Source organism: Lithobates pipiens, unplaced genomic scaffold (assembly GCF_037356315.1).
Source record: "Lithobates pipiens isolate NorthernLeopardFrog02 unplaced genomic scaffold, aLitPip1_a1.2 Scaffold_3, whole genome shotgun sequence".
Lineage (NCBI taxonomy): Eukaryota > Metazoa > Chordata > Amphibia > Anura > Ranidae > Lithobates > Lithobates pipiens.
The window spans coordinates 190,471,794-190,490,185 of record NW_027507790.1 but is presented as its reverse complement, the minus strand read 5'-3'; the positions used below and the strand labels follow the sequence as shown (position 1 = coordinate 190,490,185).

At 46.7% G+C, this 18,392-nt stretch overlaps 1 protein-coding gene across 1 annotated transcript in view; it reads left to right on the top strand.

Annotated features, from left to right (window-relative positions):
• Positions 1 to 17,206: 17,206 nt before the first annotated feature.
• Positions 17,207 to 18,392, top strand: part of SGTB (small glutamine rich tetratricopeptide repeat co-chaperone beta) — a 114,381-nt gene continuing 113,195 nt past the window's right edge. The window contains exon 1 of the mRNA XM_077462644.1: positions 17,207 to 17,283. The gene's annotated coding sequence lies outside the window, so the exon portion shown is untranslated. The remainder of the gene's footprint in view (positions 17,284 to 18,392) is intronic.

Here is an 18,392-nt window from a genome sequence, read left to right as displayed (position 1 = left end):
GGGGGGGGCGCTCGCTCGTCCCCCCCTCTCCTGGCCGGCCGGGTAGCGTGCTCGGACAAGGGTCTGATGTGAACCTGGGGGGAACCCCCACGCCGATTTTTTTCGGCGTTGGGGTTCCCCTTTAAGTCCATACCAGGTGGTGGGGCCAGCGACGTCTCCTTCGCGGGCCCCTTCTACCCGGAGACCCGCTCTAAATGACTTTTCTCCGGGCGGGAAAAGTCAGTTAATTTCAAAAGTACGGCGGACTGGCATACACATGGCCGGATTGTCTGCCGAAATGCAAGTCCGGCGGGAAGATTGGAGTGCAAAACTACTTTCTAAGTCCGCCGTACTTTCGGGTCAAAAAAGTATGCCGGAGGCTACACACGGGGGGATTGTCTGGCGGACTTGAGTTTGCCGGACTTTTCCACCCGATTGTTTGATCGCGTGTACGCGGCATTAGAGACTGTGTTAATTGAGAGTTCTACTGCAAATTAAAACCTTTTTGAAAGGACTCCATCTGTGTCAGTGTTCTTCAAGTCGTTGGGTATCAACCCTGGGAACCCCTAGAAGTAGAAGAGCAGGGCAAAAGAAGGTAACCGGTAAGCCCATTAAGTCAAGGCCGCCCTGCAACGGGTTATGGCCGCTACATATATCTATAGATGTATCTACTGTATATATATCTATAGATATATATATATTGTGTTTGGTTTTTATATATATATATATATATATATATATATATATATATATATATATATATATATATATATATATATATATAGATAGAGATGTATATATAGATATTTATATATAATCCCTTTTTTAAAATGGTGCTGTGATCCAGCTTAAATTGCGTCATTTCCTGACAGGAAATAACGCATTTTTTTTTACACAGCCCTGCCCACTGACTCCTGGGAAATGATGACTCACATTTCCCAGGACCACAGGCGAGGGAGGAAGTGATGTGGAGCGCCACGGAGCCGGAAGTGGCATATTAGGAGCCACCACCTAGCAACAGGGCACTTCTGGTAAGTTTAAAACGTTTTTTCACTGCAAATGTTTTATTATTAACCACTTCAGCCCCAGAAGATTTGGCTGCTCAATGACCAGGCCATTTTTTGCGATACAGCACTGTGTCGCTTTAACTGTCAATTGCACCCTTGTGCGACGCTATACCCAAACAAAATTGACATCCTTTTTTTCCCACAAATAGAGCTTTCTTTTGGCGGTATTGTCAGGGCTGGGCTCAGCCTTCCTTCTCTGAGCTGGCCGATCAGCTTTCGGCTAATTGCCAGATCCCATCTCTCTCCACAGTTACTCAGCTGTTGATGATCCTGCTTGTCAGTCCTGCCTACTTAAGCCGTCCAGTTCAGAGGAGCTCTGCCTTCGCTTTGGTCACATCACAAGAAACGATTGCCTGTAGTCCTGTTGAAAGTGGATGTAAACCCACTCTCATCCTTTCTAAACTACTGCAATATTAGTTATCTAGAAGGATATACATGCCTCCTGCATGTATACTTATCTGTCAAATGTCTCCCCTCTGTCTGCTATGAGACCCGAAAAACTGCAGATTTTGTGGGTGGGTCTGTTTTCCAGGGCTCAGTGGGTGGAGTTGTGATGTCAGTAGACTCCCCGCCCACCTCTACACTCCCCTTATCAACATGCATTTTCTCCTGTGGATTTCGTATACTGAACTTCTGCTATGGTCTCTAACATCCAGTGAAAAGACAGGAAAGTAACCACTTGACTTCAGCATGCCCAATCGTGCTAAGAGTGTGGAACAACCAATCCTTGCAGATTTGTTGAAGAAAGGATTGGGAAGGAATTAAAAAATAATTCATGTCTTAGGCTAGTGCACGAGATATGTAAATCACCTGTCAAAAAAAAAAAAAAATGTTGGGTTTACTTTAAATTTCATTCAAATGCTCCTTCCACAGAATGTAGAAGACAGCAACAGACCAATCCGGAACTATTTATTCCAAAGTGATGTAGGAACAATGTCATGAAGCCATGGTGAATGTGGACACATTAAATCAATAGCATCCCCCAGGCCACCTACAGTGTCCCATCTGATAACAAATAGAGATCATGCACCCATCAGCAAGACCAACAAACACATAGGAAGGGCCTGAAGATCAAACCTACCAAGCGTAGCTTCAAAACTCACCGCATCTGTCAGAACAAAGTCATAGCGGCCACCAGGCCAGACGGGACTGGTGGTGCCAGCCACAGGGCCGGCCATGGAATGGGAGGTGGCCATTATATTTTTGTTCTGACAGATGCGGTGAGTTTTGAGGATACGCTTGGTAGGTTTGATCTTCAGGCCCTTTTTTATGTGTATGTTGGTCTTGCTGATGGGTGCATGATCTCCATTTGTTATCAGATGTGACACTGTGAGTGCCTGGGGGACGCTATTGATTTAATGTGTCCGCATTCATCATGGCTTTGTGAAATTGTTCCTTCATCACTTTGGAAGAAATGGTTCCAGATTGGTCTGTTGCTACCCTCTACATTCTGTGGAAGGAGCATTTAAATTACATTTAAGGTAGACCTAAACTGTATATCTAATTGATTGAGGCCTTAATGTATCCTTGATATTTCTTTCCTCAGTGCATATATATGTTACACATATATTTTACATATATGTGTATATAATATATACACATACTGTATATATAGGTATATCCCCCTTTTTATTTTGACATTTCTAGTATTTCCACCGGCCCCATTGTGCTCCTCCTGCCACCAATTGCTACTGCTGGTGTTGGTACCCCTTCTTACATCAGTTTTGGACCCTTTAATAGTGTGCATTAGCTTGATTACATTCTATATACATGCTGAGTTTTATGTTCATTTTGTGTGCCCCTGTGTATAGTGCTCAGACCCTCATGGATATTCATTGAACATATTATTTATGTTGTTATATCTTTTTGATACACATTTACTTTGATAACAGGAATGTTAATTTACGGTCATGCATACTTACTAATAATTCTTTATGCAAATTTGTTGGAATTATTGTTGTTGTTTATTTTTTATTTTGATTGTATTTGTCTTTTTGTATCTACATATTGCTTTATAAGTTCCTGAAGAAGCTAAAAAGTGAAATATGTCAAGCAACAAGCATCTTTATGTGTATATTGTAAATGTGCACTGAATTGTTTTTATGAAATGTGGACAACATTCATTGCCCCCCCCCCCATTTCTTTTAAAACTTTGGACTCCAATAAATATCTTTTTATAACAAAATATATTTTTGCGTGTTTTGGCAACATTAAAGAAGATCCTGTTCCTTTAAAGCCTGTTATAGAGCACAGTTCTTGTGCTGTGTATGAAATAGCTGGCTGAACCTACCAGTTTCTACCCTCCCCTCTCTGTGCTGACTCCCATGTATCAGGGCTGCAGAGTCCTGACACCGGAGTCCTGGCTTTTTACCACGTGATCATTGTGTGACCCCGGAAGTGCCGGTAAATGGCATTCCTTGGTTTGCACTGACAGGGAGAGTCAATCGGTGGCTCTCCCTGTTGGGGAGGGGGGGGGGTCTGTGCCAATGAGAGGTGCCCATCAGATGTGCCAATCAGTGCCCAACAGCTGCCAGCAGTGCCCCCTCAAAGTCTCTCAGTGCCCACAACAGTGCCAATCAGAGCCCACGACAGTGCCAATCAGTGCCCATCACAGTGCCAATCAGTGCTCAGCAGTAAAACCTGTCAATACATCATCAGTGCTGCCCATCAATGCCATCTAATAGTGTCCATCAGTGCTGCATATCAGTGCCTCCTCATGAGTGCCACCTTATCAGTGCCGCCTCATCAGGGCCTCCTCATCAGCGCCCGTCAGTGCAGGAGAAAACAAAATTTTATGACAAACTAAGAAAAACGTGTTGTTTTTTTTTTTTCAAAAATCAAAGCTTTATTTGCGGGAAGAAAATAATAAAAATGTAGTTTGGGTACAGTGTTGTATGACCGCGCAATTGTCATTCAAAGTGCTACAGCGCTGAAAGATGAAATTGTTCTGGGCAGGAGGGGGGTGGGAGTGCCTGGTATTGAAGTGGTTAATCTTCAACTGCCATAATGCTGCACATGTGATCAGTTATGACACCAGCCATTGGATGAGAAACAGAAGAACTCTGGATAGCCGCACTCCGGATCAGATAAGGTGAATTGTGTCTTTATTGTTTCAACTAAAAAACCTTCACATCACACAAGTCACAACAGCAAAGGGAGCTATGAGTAAGTAAGTAAGTAACTATAGCTATGAGTAAGCGCTAATTTTAGTGTGAAACGCATCATAATTTTTGTTCTGCATTTTTCTTTTCACTTTGCTGTTGTGACTTGTGTGATGTGAAGGTTTTTTAGTTGAAACAATAAAGGCACAATTCACCTTATCTGATCCGGAGTGCGGCTATCCAGGGTTCTTCTGTTTCTTATCTATTTGGCTAGTGCAATTAGCCTGCACCTGGGACCCCTATTTGTTTGGAGGAAGAGCAATCAGTTTTCCAGTGGATTAGCCTGGAGCGGTGGATTTTCTACCAGCCATTGGATGGTTTGACAGTTTGGTTGAGAGCACAACCAATGTGACAGTGAGCATTCTCGGCATGCCAGAAATAGATATTTTTTTTAAACTGTTATTTATTTGTTTATTTTTAAATAACACACAGGCACTAGGATGCAGCTTTTTATCTGACATGGGGCTATAAAGATCACATAGTGGCGGGAGTCCACCGGGACTCCGCGTTTTTTTTTTTTTTTTAAAGCCAGCAGCTACAAATACTGCAGCTGCTGACTTTTAAATAGTGACACTTACCTGTCCAGCGCGCCCGCGATGTCGGCACCCGAAGCCGATCGCTAGGTCGTCTGTCGGGTCCTGCCGCCGCCATCTTGGGTATGGGAATCAGGAAATGGAGCCTTTCGGCTTCATTTCCCGGTTCCCTACTGCGCATGCGCGAGCCGCGCTGCGCAATGAGGACGGTCCCCGCTGCCTCTGGGAGCTGTGTGTTTCCCAGCAGGCAGCGGGGCACTTGCTGAAGGGGGCAGGCGCTTGCGGAAAGGGGCGTAACGTACGCCCCTTTCCGCAGAGAGCTAGCCCGGAAGTGGGTGCAGTTACCTGGATTATCCAGGTAACTGCACCCCCCTCCCCCCTGAAAGGTGCCAATTGTGGCGCCGGAGGGGGGGAGGAATCCGATGAGCGGAAGGTCCATTTTAGGGTGGACCTCCGCTTTAACAACCACTTTAATATCCCCTTCTGTTCTAAAATGTGTAGTTCCGCAACAGCTGGAGGGCCGTAGTTTGGAGATTCCTGCTGTATAGACTGGAGTGGACTGGAGGGAGCACTTGGCTGTCAGTGTCATTGTGAGAGTCAGTTTTAAAAAGTACAATATACATCTTTTAAAAAGTAATTACCTTTTGCAGGAGCTTTTTATATTTCTTTTTAAAACAACAGGAGTGCTTTATTGTCAAACAATTATAGACAGTACAGTAACTCAGAATACAGTTGTTCTATATACATCAAGACCGGAACATAGTATGGTACAAAACACATTTACAGGTATTCATATAGTCGTGTTATCAAGAGTCAGGCAGCAAGACATAGTAGTGGAGAAGTAACCCAGGTCGTCAAGAGACTCAAGGAACGAGCCACCTCTGTATAGCCCTCACCAACAGATAACAAGCAATTGTGCAAGCCTCAAAAAGGGGGGGGGGAGGAGGGGGGAAGAGAGGAAGGGGGGAGAGAGAGAAGGAGGGGGGAAAGAGAGGAGGGGGGGAGGGAGCGGAGGGAGGAGGAAGGAGGGGGGAGAGAGGGGGGAGAGAGAGGAGAGGGGGGAGAGAGAGGAGGGGGTGGGAAAGGGGGGGAGAGAGAGAAGAGGGGGGAAGGGGGGGAAAGAGAGGAGGGGGAGAGGGAGAGAAGAAGGGGGGAGGGGGAGAGAGGGGGGGAAAGAGAGGAGGGGGGAGGGAGAGAAGAAGGGGGGAAGGGAGAAGAGGGGGGGGAAGGGCAGGGGAGAGAGAGGAGGGGGGGGGAGAAAGTGGGAAAAGGGGAAAAAAGGGGGGAACCCCCTCAGCCAGAACAAACTATCTAACCAGACGTCCATGGGAGCCAGACCTTATCAAAATTTCCACGGGCATCCTCGATTAAGGTACGTTAACTTATATAGCGGCAAGACATTATTCACGCTCTTTTCCCATGAAACTACACTAGGCGGAGTAGAGGAGATCCATCTACATGAGATCTCTTTTTTAGCGTAGAAAAGGAGGTATGAAATCAGCAGCTTAGTGTGGTATGGCTTTTGTTCATCATCGTGGACGCCTAGCAAGGCTAATTCAGGAGTCCTGGGGACATTCAGGTTGAGCCGGGTATTTAAATGGTCAAAAATCTCCGACCAGAATCTGGACAGCTTACGGCATTCCCAGAACATATGGAGGTACGACCCCAGTTCTGACTTGCAACGGGGGCAGTGAGGATCCCTTGCAGGGTAGATCCTGGCCAAGCACATGGGGGTGTGGTACACTCTGTGTAAAAATGTAGTTTGAATAAGCTTATCACCCGCAGAAATAACCAACTTGGGGCCCCACTCCAAGCAGTCCTCCCAATCCTCCCTCTCCAGTGTTGGGATATCGGCCTTCCATTTGTCCCAAAGCGAGTTTAATTTAGAAGAGTCTATTGGGAGAATGGTGCGATACAAATCGGACAAAGGTTTTTGTGGGCCGTCCCCCGTAAAGAGCTCCTCCAACGGACTAAGTTGCAAAGTCGGGGGGTCAGGAAATTGAGCTCTGGCCGCATGGCATAATTGGGCATATCTGAAATACATCCAGCCAGGGAGCGCATGGGAGAGGGTCAGCTGGTGGAGTGATAGCAAGGTACCCGATGACATGATATCTCCCAAGGTTTTAATACTGAAACGCGCCCACACCTGTGGGTCCGGGATCGTCCTGAAATGCGGCATATTAGGATTACCCCATAAGGGCTGGGCTGGAGACCAGCACCCCGACCGCTTAAACCTGCGCCCGATCATGCCCCAAACTTTAATCGTCGCCCTCGTCGGCCCAGGAAGAGTAACATACGCCTTCACCCCCCTGTAGACCAAATTTCGTAGATCCTGCAGGGAGCCCAGAAGAGCAGCCTCAAGGCACACCGTTGCGTTAGATCTCCGGGCCACAAACCACCAAGAGACGGTGACCAACATAGCAGCGCAGTAGTAGACACGCAGATTGGGAAGAGCAAGACCTCCCAAACTCACCGGTGCCTGCAGCGCGGAATTGGCCAGCGGGGGGGCGGAGCCGTTCCATATAAAGGAAACAATACACTTGTCCGCCTCCCGAAAAAACGATCCCGGTATCCAGTCCGGGCAATTCCGGAATATATAGTTGAACTTAGGCAGGATTATCATTTTAAAGATATTTATGCGTCCCACCAAATTCAACGGGAGGCCAGACCATGACTGACATCTCTCTCTCAGTAGGCGGAGAAGGGAAAGCACATTTAGGGTGTAGTATTTTGTAGGATCTCTAGTCACCAGCACCCCAAGGTATTTAAATTCGGTGGCCCATTGTAGCAGCATAGTACCAGACGATGGGGGTGCTTGAGCATCCAGGGGGAAAAGGATCGATTTGGACCAATTTATGCGGATACCCGAAAAGGAACCAAATTGATTAAAAAGCATGAGCGCAGTCATTAGGGATGGGCCTGTGTCATTCAGATAAAGCAGGCCATCGTCGGCGTAGAGGGAGATTTTTTCTTCCAGGGCACCCTTCCGTAAACCCCATATTACAGGCGACTCCCGGATCAAAATCACAAGAGGCTCCAGAGCCAAAGCAAACAGACTGGGTGACAGGGGGCACCCCTGCCGAGTGCCCCTCTGCAGGGAGAAAGACTCCGAGACCCAGTCGTTGGTACGCACTCTGGCCCTCGGAGCCTTGTAGAGCAATCTCACCCACCTCAAAAACTTAGGGCCAAACCCAAAACATTGGAGTACCCCCCAAAGGAAATCCCACTCCACTGAGTCGAAAGCCTTCTCGGCATCGAGAGAGGCAATCGCTCGGGACCCCACATCATCGTGATCAATAGAGAGGTTCAGGAACAGGCGCCTAATATTTATATCGGTACCCTTACCGGGCATAAAGCCCGTTTGATCAACGTGGATCAGAGTGGAAATCACAGAGGTTAAGCGAGTGGCCAGGATCTTCGCCAGCAATTTGGCATCGACATTCAGTAGAGATATAGGTCGATAAGACCCACACTTCTGGGAATCCTTACCCGGCTTGGGAATCAATACAATAATAGCTTCCTCCATAGATCCAGGGAGACAGTCCGCCTCCCCGAGCCCATCAAGCAGAGCCTTGAACTTATGCACCACCAGGTCAGCATGTTGCGAGTAAAATTCAGTGGGCAGTCCATCTGCGCCTGGAGTCTTGCCACTTTGAAGACAACCTATCGCCAACTGGACCTCCTCCAATGATATATCCCTGTCTAATAGCTCTCTATCCTCGTCAGACAGTTCCGGAAAGGGAATTCCAGCTAAGTAATCCCGCAACTCAGTCACAGAGTAGCGGGACCTAGTGGAGTACACATCTTGGAAAATGCATAAAATCTATTATTAATGTCTTCAGGGGAGGTAAGTAACTGGCCACTGACATCTCGAATACTAGCAATATGTATAGAGGCTGACTGGTTCTTTGCCAACCATGCCAGCAACCTCCCATTTTTGTTCCCATACTCAAAAAGTCTCTGTTTAGAGTATAGCATGGATTGCTGGGTCTGTGTTACATTAAGAAGGGACAACTCTCTAAGTACCTCTTGCCATCGCCTATAGGTGATGTCATCCAGAGCTCGAACGTAGTCTGCCTCACGCCTCCCACACTCCTCCTCCAGTGTCTCAAGGGACCTAGATGTCTCCCTACGTAGGGTAGCTATGCTAGAGATATAATGACCCCTCATCACCGCTTTAAATGCATCCCAAATAGTAGTATTCCCTGCAGATTCTTCGTTTAGGGTCCAGAAATTGCAGATGGCCTCTGTCGTTTGTTCTTGTATCCTCACATCGGTAGCCCAGAACCTGGACAGACGCCACAGATTCAAATTTGGAGGCCTCGCCAGGGAAATAGTAAGCAGAATTGGAGTATGATCCGAGATTCCACGCGGCAAATTCCTCACCGTCCTCGACCAGCCCAAGGCCCCAGTCGAGGCATAGGCCAGGTCAATGCGGGACAATGCTTGGTGAGAGGCAGAGTGACATGTGTACTCACGCTCATGTGGGAGGTAATGGCGCCATACATCCACCAGAGCAAAGGTATCCGCCCATATTTGTAGAGCATTATTGGATTGGGAGGTAGGGTGGAGTCTGTCCAGGTCCTGCGCGGGCACCATATTAAAATCCCCAAGTACGAAAACCTCCTGTACATTAAATCCCATAACCGTTTGCATGACATCATACAATAACTGCACATTAGCTGTAGGTGGGAGGTATAACCCGACCAACACTACGTCCCTCTCATATACAGAGACATGCAGAATCACATATCTTCCGCCAGGGTCCGTCCGAACGGCCAAAATTTGTATCGGGAGAGACCTGTGGACTAGAACGCTAACTCCCCTTGCATAAGTAGAATAGGTAGCGTGGTAGTGGGCATCCACCCATGCTCTCCGGATACCGAGTACTCGCGAGCTAATCAAATGTGTCTCTTGAAGAATATATATATGGGGGTTATATTTTTTCAAAAATTTTAATACCAAGGACCTCTTAGTAGCCGAATTGAGACCCCGGACATTCCAGGAAATAATGGATATATTAGCCATCATACAATACACTGATGGAACACAGCGCAATCCACAGGTCCCCCACCCCCATCAGGCCCCCAGCAGGATGGCCACAGAGCGGGTAAGTCAACGGCTCTCCCGCCCAGGGCATCCCGAGAATGGAGAACACAGCAATACCATACCATACATAATATCTAGCAGAATCCCCTCGGACATAAAGCAACTCCAACAGCAAAAATAAACATTTAGAACTCCCCATCCGCAATGGTGGATATAAACTCCCGCCCCCCCCCCCCACACCCCTCCCCCCCCAAACCCGGGGATGCATCATACCCCCGAAAACCAACATGTGTAACTACTGTGGAGGGCGTGCACTCATAGCAAGAGGTATCGCCCAGTAGGCACTGAAGGGCAATAGAGATGCTGGAAAAGCGTCATATTATGTCTCCTAGCTGCAGCTAGGGGGACCAACTTAGTTGCAGAACAAACAAAAAACAAAGCAACAGAAAATGAGAGAGAAAAAACGTTCAGTATGCGATATTTAACAGGGGGGTCCTTTGATGAAGAAACAGACTCCCTCACAGGGGCAGATGATAGCATAGCGGTAAAGGGTTGTATCAGCAACTGTGCCCATCCGTGCCCGGGTCACCAGGAGAACCAACCACATCGGGCATACCCTCCCCCGGGCCACGGTCATTCAGCAACCTGTCCAATCAAGCAGGAATCCGCATGCAGGGGTAAAGTCAAAGCAGGTGCCCAATAGCAAACACAGGAATACACCCTCAGCATAAAGTACCATGCATCCTCCGCTGAACGCCCCCAGGTAGTCTAAGCAGTCAGCAAATCCTGACCGCCATGCCCCCATAGGTACAAAAATAATCACGGGGATCCTGGATACACTGGGCAGTAGCACAGCGGGAAGCAAGGCAGGTCCACCATACCCCCCCGCATGTGAAAAAGAAAGGATGGTACAAAAAAGAGTAAAGGGTGGGTCTGTAGAAAATTCAGAGCATAATGGCATCCAACAACATAGACCGAGGAAAAGCAAGGACTTCACCGGTGTTCTATCGATGTAGAGGCAGGGATTCCAGCCAGGCAGGAGCCTCCCACGGGTTGGTAAAGAATCTGGTGGCTTCTCCATCCTGCACCCTCAGCCTGGCCGGGAAAAGAACACTGTATTTAATATTGCGTGCCCGCAATGCCTCTTTCACCTGATCAAAGGATCTGCACATTTTCTGCGTTTCCAGGGAATAGTCCGGGAACAATATCACAGTAGCATTCTGGTAGCGCATTTCTCCCACCTTGCGAGCAGCGCGCAAAGCCTCATCCCTGTCCCTGAAGTGCAAGAGCCGAAAGATAAGGGTGTGCGGTTTCGCACCAGGAGGCCCGGGAGCAGGGGGGGCACGGTGTGCTCGCTCCACCGTAAAATATGGGGAGAACTGCGCCTCCGGTAGTAGATTCCTCAGCAGCTCCTCAACGAAGGTTGTCGGGTTCTTCCCCTCCACTCCTTCGGGCAGGCCGACGACGCGGAGATTGTTCCTTCTGTTCCTATTCTCTGCATCGTCGACCTTGTATTCCAGGGCCTGGACCCGCGTGTGTAGAGTGCGGATGGATTCCGCGTGTTCGGCTGTAAGGTCTTCCGTCCTCCCCACTCGTTGCGCGGCCTCCGATACTCTCGATCGAAGCTTATCGAGGTCCTGGCGAACGAGGCCAACGTCCAGCTGCAGAGCTTCAATTTTGTTAGTCAGGGTGGCCTGGCACGTTGCGATAGCTGCCATCACTTCCCGAAAGCCAATTCCCGCGTCCTCCGCCTGTTCGTCCATATCTGTTTGCGAGGCCATATTGCACGCTCTCCCAGGGGGGATCACCGCCCGTGAGGCCGCCACCGGGGTCTGGTCCGGGAAATGAAGCCTTTTTTCCCTTTGTCTTGTTTTAGAGGACATCCGGAGCTCAGGTGAGCTTTATTTTGCTCAGAAACTGCAGCAGGAGCGCCGATACAGGATAATTTGCCAGCAGAGCTCTAGCGTCCACAACCTCTCAGTTCGCCATCTTGGACACGCCCCCTTTTTATATTTCTAGATTTGTAATCTTTCTGGTTCCTGGAGGGGGAGGAGAAGTTTCCATAGCTAAGGGGTGGCAACTTCCTCTGACACTGCTGTTGTTGTGGAAACCTGACCGACAACCTATTACACCGCTTGTGCTGCTCTGAGCATGTGCGAGATCTGGGTGTGCATGCTGGGTAACCAGCATGCATGGAATACAGGAAGCGATACAGTCTGGCTTCAGATACCCACACATGAGATGGCCACAGCCTGCTGGGACGTACAAAAGTAAGAAATCAATGGAGCAAAAATACAAAACGGACCCTCGTTTACAGCATTCCTTTACTAGAATACATTAAGCATGAGGAATATAGGGGGATTTTTATCTAAAAAGTTAAATTTTGACTGGAAGACTGCTTTAAAGTATAACTAAAGGAAATCCCATTTATCATTAGTGTTGGATGGAGTGGAGAGGGATTAGAACCCCTGTCAGGTTTTTATTGCTGTCTACACCCCCTTTAGGGAGATTCATTCTCTCTATTTACCATTACCAACAAAAGTGAAAGAAAATTCCAGATTTTGGGTTGTCAGTCACCAGAACAGGAATTAGAGGGGAACTCTTCCAATGGGGACATTAGTTCTGGTGACACATGGGGATGATGTCACTTTGGGAGAATTTCTCTCACTTCTTTTTTGTCTATGGGAAAGGAAGTGAAGGGAAATCCCCCCAGTGGGGACACAGATGGCAAATAAAACCTGACAGGGGCTATAGTCCCCCCTTACTCTATTGTAAATGAAAAAAAATGTTTGTCTTTATTTCTATTTTATCTGGTATGCTGGGGATGGTGGGGACTTGGTATAAAAGAGGGTGCGGCACATTACACATGGGGCTATGGGGGGGAGGGGTGAGCGCTCAGTCATTTGAACCCTTTCACTGTTGGAGATTTTTGCTGATTTCTGCTCTCCCAGCATTCCATAGTTTGTGAAATGATAAAGGTCCCAGTCACACCTCTGACATTCACCTGGATGGGAAACACCCAACAAGCATAGCACCCCCCATTGATTTCAGTGCGTTGCCCTATGCCCCACAAGCCTGACAAAGTAGCTCATGACGTGTTTCGCTTTGTTTTATTTCCCACACATTTTGCCACATTTCTTGTATTGGGGTCTCAGGTTTGGGGGGACATTTACAATAAATGGCACTACATATTTTTGCATGTTCCGGGATTGCGTGGAAACATGCATTTCTGTGCACATTACCAGAACGCGCAGATGTGACCGGAGACTGATATGGTGGAAAGTTCTATCAAGTCGCGACATGCTGTGTTCCACCATATTTCCATTTTGTATTGGTGACCACCATACAAAACCTTTCTTTAGAAGCGGGCAGACATGTGTAAAGTGCCCATGCTTTCTTTGGATGGAAATGTTGGAGGAAAGTTCTTTCTCTCCTTTACTCCGTATGAAGAGCTGTAAAATGTGCTGTGAATGTGAGCAGACAGGGAATGTCTATGCCTCTGATCAATGAATACTGGACCTTCCTAATGAGTCCCCGCAAACCACAAACCTTCCCAAAGCTACCAGAAGACGGAAGGAAAATGGGGGGGCACATTTTCTTAGAGGGGGCTCCCCACAATTTCTGGGTTATGGGGGTCTCGCTGTTGCTATGGAGAGAAAGGGTCTCGCTGTATAATTGGTGTCTCCACAGAGGGCTGTACAAGCCCAGAAGACCCCTGCCACCAACAAACCTGCCCTGGGGATTGGCAGGAAACCTGCAGGTATCAGGAACAGAGAGTGAAAAGAGAATAGTTTGTATAGAGAGGGAAGATGGTGGGAGGAACGGCGGTGCTGGGGGAACTACTTGTAGGATATTAATGGATAGAAATCTGCTGATGATGCTGGTGCCGGTGTTCTGGCATATAGCATCCATCCATCGGATAGTGTCCGCCCCGTACTGCGCAGGCACAGTGCTTGTGCAGTACGGAGCAGAAGGAGATTCGGAAAATCTCTGAAGATGAATGGCGCCTGCGCCGTTAGTGGAGGTGCTAGCCACACCATCCAAGTGGACATAGGGCTGGAAATATTAGAGGGCCCCTGGAGAGCTCGCTTCGCTCACCACGCTTCGGGCACGGCCTCGCTGCGCTTGGCTCTTTTTATTCCAACTCTATGTCCACTTGGATGGTGGGGCTAGAACCTGGACTCACGGCACAGGCACCGTTCATCTTCGGCTATTTTCGGAATCTGTGTGTCCTGTGTACTGCGCATGCGCAGTACACAGCGGACACTATCTGATGGTGGACACAATGTGATAGGACACCGGTCTGGGCACTGGAATGTGGAAGCATAATTGTGGGAGGAGCTTCTAAAGGATATTTATTAATAAAAGCACATTGTAAGATGACCTTGTCATTTCCTTTTTGGATGATTGGTGGAGATTCATTGAGCTGAGAATATATCTATTGGATGAAGAAACGCTGATTTGGTGGTTTTTGGTGATAGAATAACGTGTGATTGGCCCAGAGGTCCTCAGGGTTCTGGGGGAGGGGCATTTGCACCATCACTGGCGGGGGGCACTTTTTGTATTGAATTTTAAGGATTGTTTCTATAAAAGCACGGGGGATGGGATGACATTTGATAAATACAATAACACGGACTTTTGTGGATGAACATTTTCAAGGACTGTTTTTTGGCGTTTTTTTTTTTTTCACGTTTATAACAAATCTGGATATTGATTTCATGATATAATGCACGGTGTTACCAGCTAAAAGGTAAACAAGGTTGTTGTCATAGCAACAGGTTTGTTTACTTGTTTACAAATCTGAGCTGTAAAACAGACAGCGGGAGGATGTGTTTTTTTTTTGTATACAGCTCAGGTTTGTATGAATGTCCTGAATGGGGTCGGGGGCATGGATGGGGGGCAGTGTCCGTGCACCCACAATACACGGGCCACTACTGCAGGACTGATTGGTGGAGTGCTGCAGAGATGGTTGTTCTTCTGGAAGGTTCTCCTATCTCCCACTGGTGCTCTGTCAGACTGACCATGGGGTTCTTGGTCACCTCCCTGACTAAGGCCCTTGTCCATCATTCGCTCAGTTTGGCTGGGTGGCCTGCTCCAGGAAGAGTCCTGGTGGTTCCAAACTTCTTCCATTTACAGATGATGGAGGCCACTGTGCTTACTGGGACCTTGTGGAATATCTCTGAAATGATGTGAGATCTAACGTTAAAACCACTTGATCTTACCGGATCTAACAAATATCTATTAGCCTGAATGATTTGTGGGCAGAAAATTTGGTAAGGGGGTCTAGCCCGTCCTTATGTACCACCTAATATCTCTATTTTGATGTGGAATATCTCTGAAATTATGTGAGATCTAACGTTAAAACCACTTGATCTTACGAGATCTAATGGATATCTATTAGCCTGAATCATTTTTGGCCAGAAAATTTGATAAGGCCCCTCATTAACCACTTAATAAGTCTCTAATTATGTGAGATCTAACGTTAAAACTACTTGATCTTACCGGATCTAACAAATAGCTTCCAAAATAGCTGTTTGGTCAATTTTTTGATAAGGGGGGACTGATGACAGGTTAGCCCCCCCAGCAAATAACTGTTAATATTGCTTCTTCTGTGTGAGATCTAACGTAAAAACCACGGTTGATCAACCTGATCTAACAAAGATCTAACAAACTGCATTCGATTTTTTTCTAAAATTTTGATATGGGGGGGGGGGGGGGGGGGGGCTAATCCGACAGAAGTGTAAAAAAGACACAAATGTAGTTATCAGGAAGTTTGATTACTGGAAGACTTTCCACAATCAAACAAACGGTGATCTGGTAACTCAATAGTCAAGAATGGCAAACTATGGTCTTTAATAATGTTAATCAAAATGCAGACTTCAAAATAGCACAGTCAAACAACTTAAATAGATCTAGAGTGGTCTATACACGCAGGCATAAAGAGGAACTGATCTGACTTAACAACGGTCAGTCTATTTCCCCCAAATCCTGAAATCACAGACCCATGGAATTAAATGTGAGGTAATAGGCCACAAATGCAATTTAACATTTAACGTGAGGGTTCCCCTTTCAAGGTAGTCACTGGAATCACTAAATTACTGGTACTGATGGAGTAATAGAAAGGGTCCTCACGATGGAGATATCCAAGATCTTCAGCTAGCTGGTGTTGGTGCACGTGTTGTCCCGTTCAGCAGGATAAGCAAAGGGGTACTTGAAAGTATCCTGGTAGGCAAAAATTAGATGTAGGATGCTAGCAGTATACTGGTAGGCAAAGTGGAATGTAGTGACTGTTCAGCAGGGTGCAAGTGTTCCTACAAATGTGGGCACTGGTGAAGCAATGTTGCCTGACTACCATGGTTTTTAAGATGGGCAAACGCCCACTCACCCGTCCTGCCACCAAAGGATCAAGCGACAAGTTCCCCCGAAAAGGCCCGACTGGCCATCTTGTAACCAGATCAACCCACGCCCTCAGGAATGCCTGGAAATATAGCCAGGATCCCTCTCAGGTGGGACATCCATCACCGTCCTACTCCTGGAACCATGGCAGGATCAGCACACTGACCTCTGGAGCTGGGCAAGAGCAACACACCACCCTCTGGAACAGTGGCTGGATGTATCCCCTCCATGGGTAACAGCAGCCCTTCAGATCATGTCCATGTCTCTCTATGCCTCATGGAGATCTCTCCTCAGCCCCCCAGAATGGAGTCCTTAGCCAGCACCCCTGTTTTTCAAACTCCTCTGGGATTTGTAGTTCCGCCCCTTTAAGAGTCAGTGAGGCTGCTCTGTCAGAGGACTTCATATCCCATAATCGTTGGCTGCAAAGGCTGCTTATTGACTCTGTCCTCCTGCCAATAGTGAGACTAGAGAGGAGGAGCAGAGAGGGCTGATGTCTGTATTTGTCTGTAGAGGGAGGGGTGAAAGTCCCCCATGTAGCTGCTGGCAGGCAGCTCTCTCCCTTTGTGTGCATTCAATCAGGCGGTGGCCAGCTTGGAGAGGTACCCGCTACCGATGTATATCCACAATTTATTAAATGCTGTTCCATATTGTACTCTCTGCCACTTTATCTACTGTTTCTTATTAGAACATACATGTTTAAATATTTGCTGTCTTATATTGCACTTATAGTTTGCTGTTCCATATTGCACTTTTTGCATTTTATTTGCTGTTTCATATTGCAGTTATTTGCGCACTATTTGTTTGATCTATAGTGCTGCATTAACACATACCTTTAATATTATAGTAAAAGGTAGAACAAGAGGTGCCTAAGGCCTCATCCACATTGGATATGACAAATGTTTTCATAGGACATTTCTAAAACGTATGTAACAATTTTTGTTCATATGTGTAATACTTAAGTACTTGTAATACATCTTTATTTTTTCAGGTATCTTTTTTTCCAGAAAAGGTAAACACCAAGAATGTCCAAGCGCCTGAAAAGTCATTATGCAACATAGGTTGAGTTGGCACTGTACAGCGTATGCCATTATCAGGAAGGTATGTCACGATTTTACATGTATAATTCACAATGGGGTTCATTTACTAAAGGTGAGTAGACTGTGCACTTCGCAAGTGACATGAAGGGGGTTATTTACTAAAGCAAAATCCACTTTGCACTGCAAGTGCACTTGGAAGTAAAGTCGCTGTAGATCTGAGGGGGACATGCAATAAAAAACAGCATTTTAGCTTGCACATGATTGGATGATAAAATCAGCAGAGCTTCCCCTCATTTCAGATCTACCCCTTAGATTTAGAGCGACTGCACTTCCAAGTGCACTTGCCTTTCGTAAATAACCCCCGCAGTGAAGCTTCTCTTCGCAAAGAATACCCAATCACATACAAGGAAAATAAACATATAGCATTTTTTACTTGCACACGATTGATTGATTTACTAAGCTCTGGAGCAACTGCACATGCAAAGTGCACAGTCTACTTGCTTTTAGTAAATCAACTGCTTTCAGTTACCAGACTATGGGTGTTATTTATGAAAGGCAAATCCACTTTGCACTACAAGTGCACTTGAAATTGCACTGAAATTGCACTTGGAAGTAAAGTTGCTGTAGATCTGAGGGGGACATGCAAGGAAAATAAAAAACAGCATTTTAGCTTGCACATGATTGGATGATAAAATCGGCAGAGCTTCTCCTCATTTCAGATCTAGCCCTTAGATTTACAGTGACTGCACTTCCAAGTGCACTTTCAGTGTAATTTCAAGTGCACTTTGCACTTGTAGTGCAAAATGAATTAGCCTTTCGTAAATAACCCCCAGAGTCTTGCCATCTTCAGAAGTTTTTTGATAACTCTGCGGTATTGGGATGTATTAGAGATGGGCAAGAGACTGAGTATACTGTAGGACTGTGGTGGAGAACTTATGATGTGATGTGAGGACAATCATCTGACAAAGTGCAGTTGCTCCAGAGCTTAGTAAATAAGGTAAAGTTTAATTTTGCAAAGAATACCCAATCACGTACATGGAAAAAAAAACATGTTTGCTTGCACATGATTGCATGATGAAAGTCAGCAGACCTTCTGCTAATTTACTAAGCTCTGGAGCAACTGCACTTTACAAAGTGCACAGTCTATTTGCCTTTAGTAAATCAACCCCA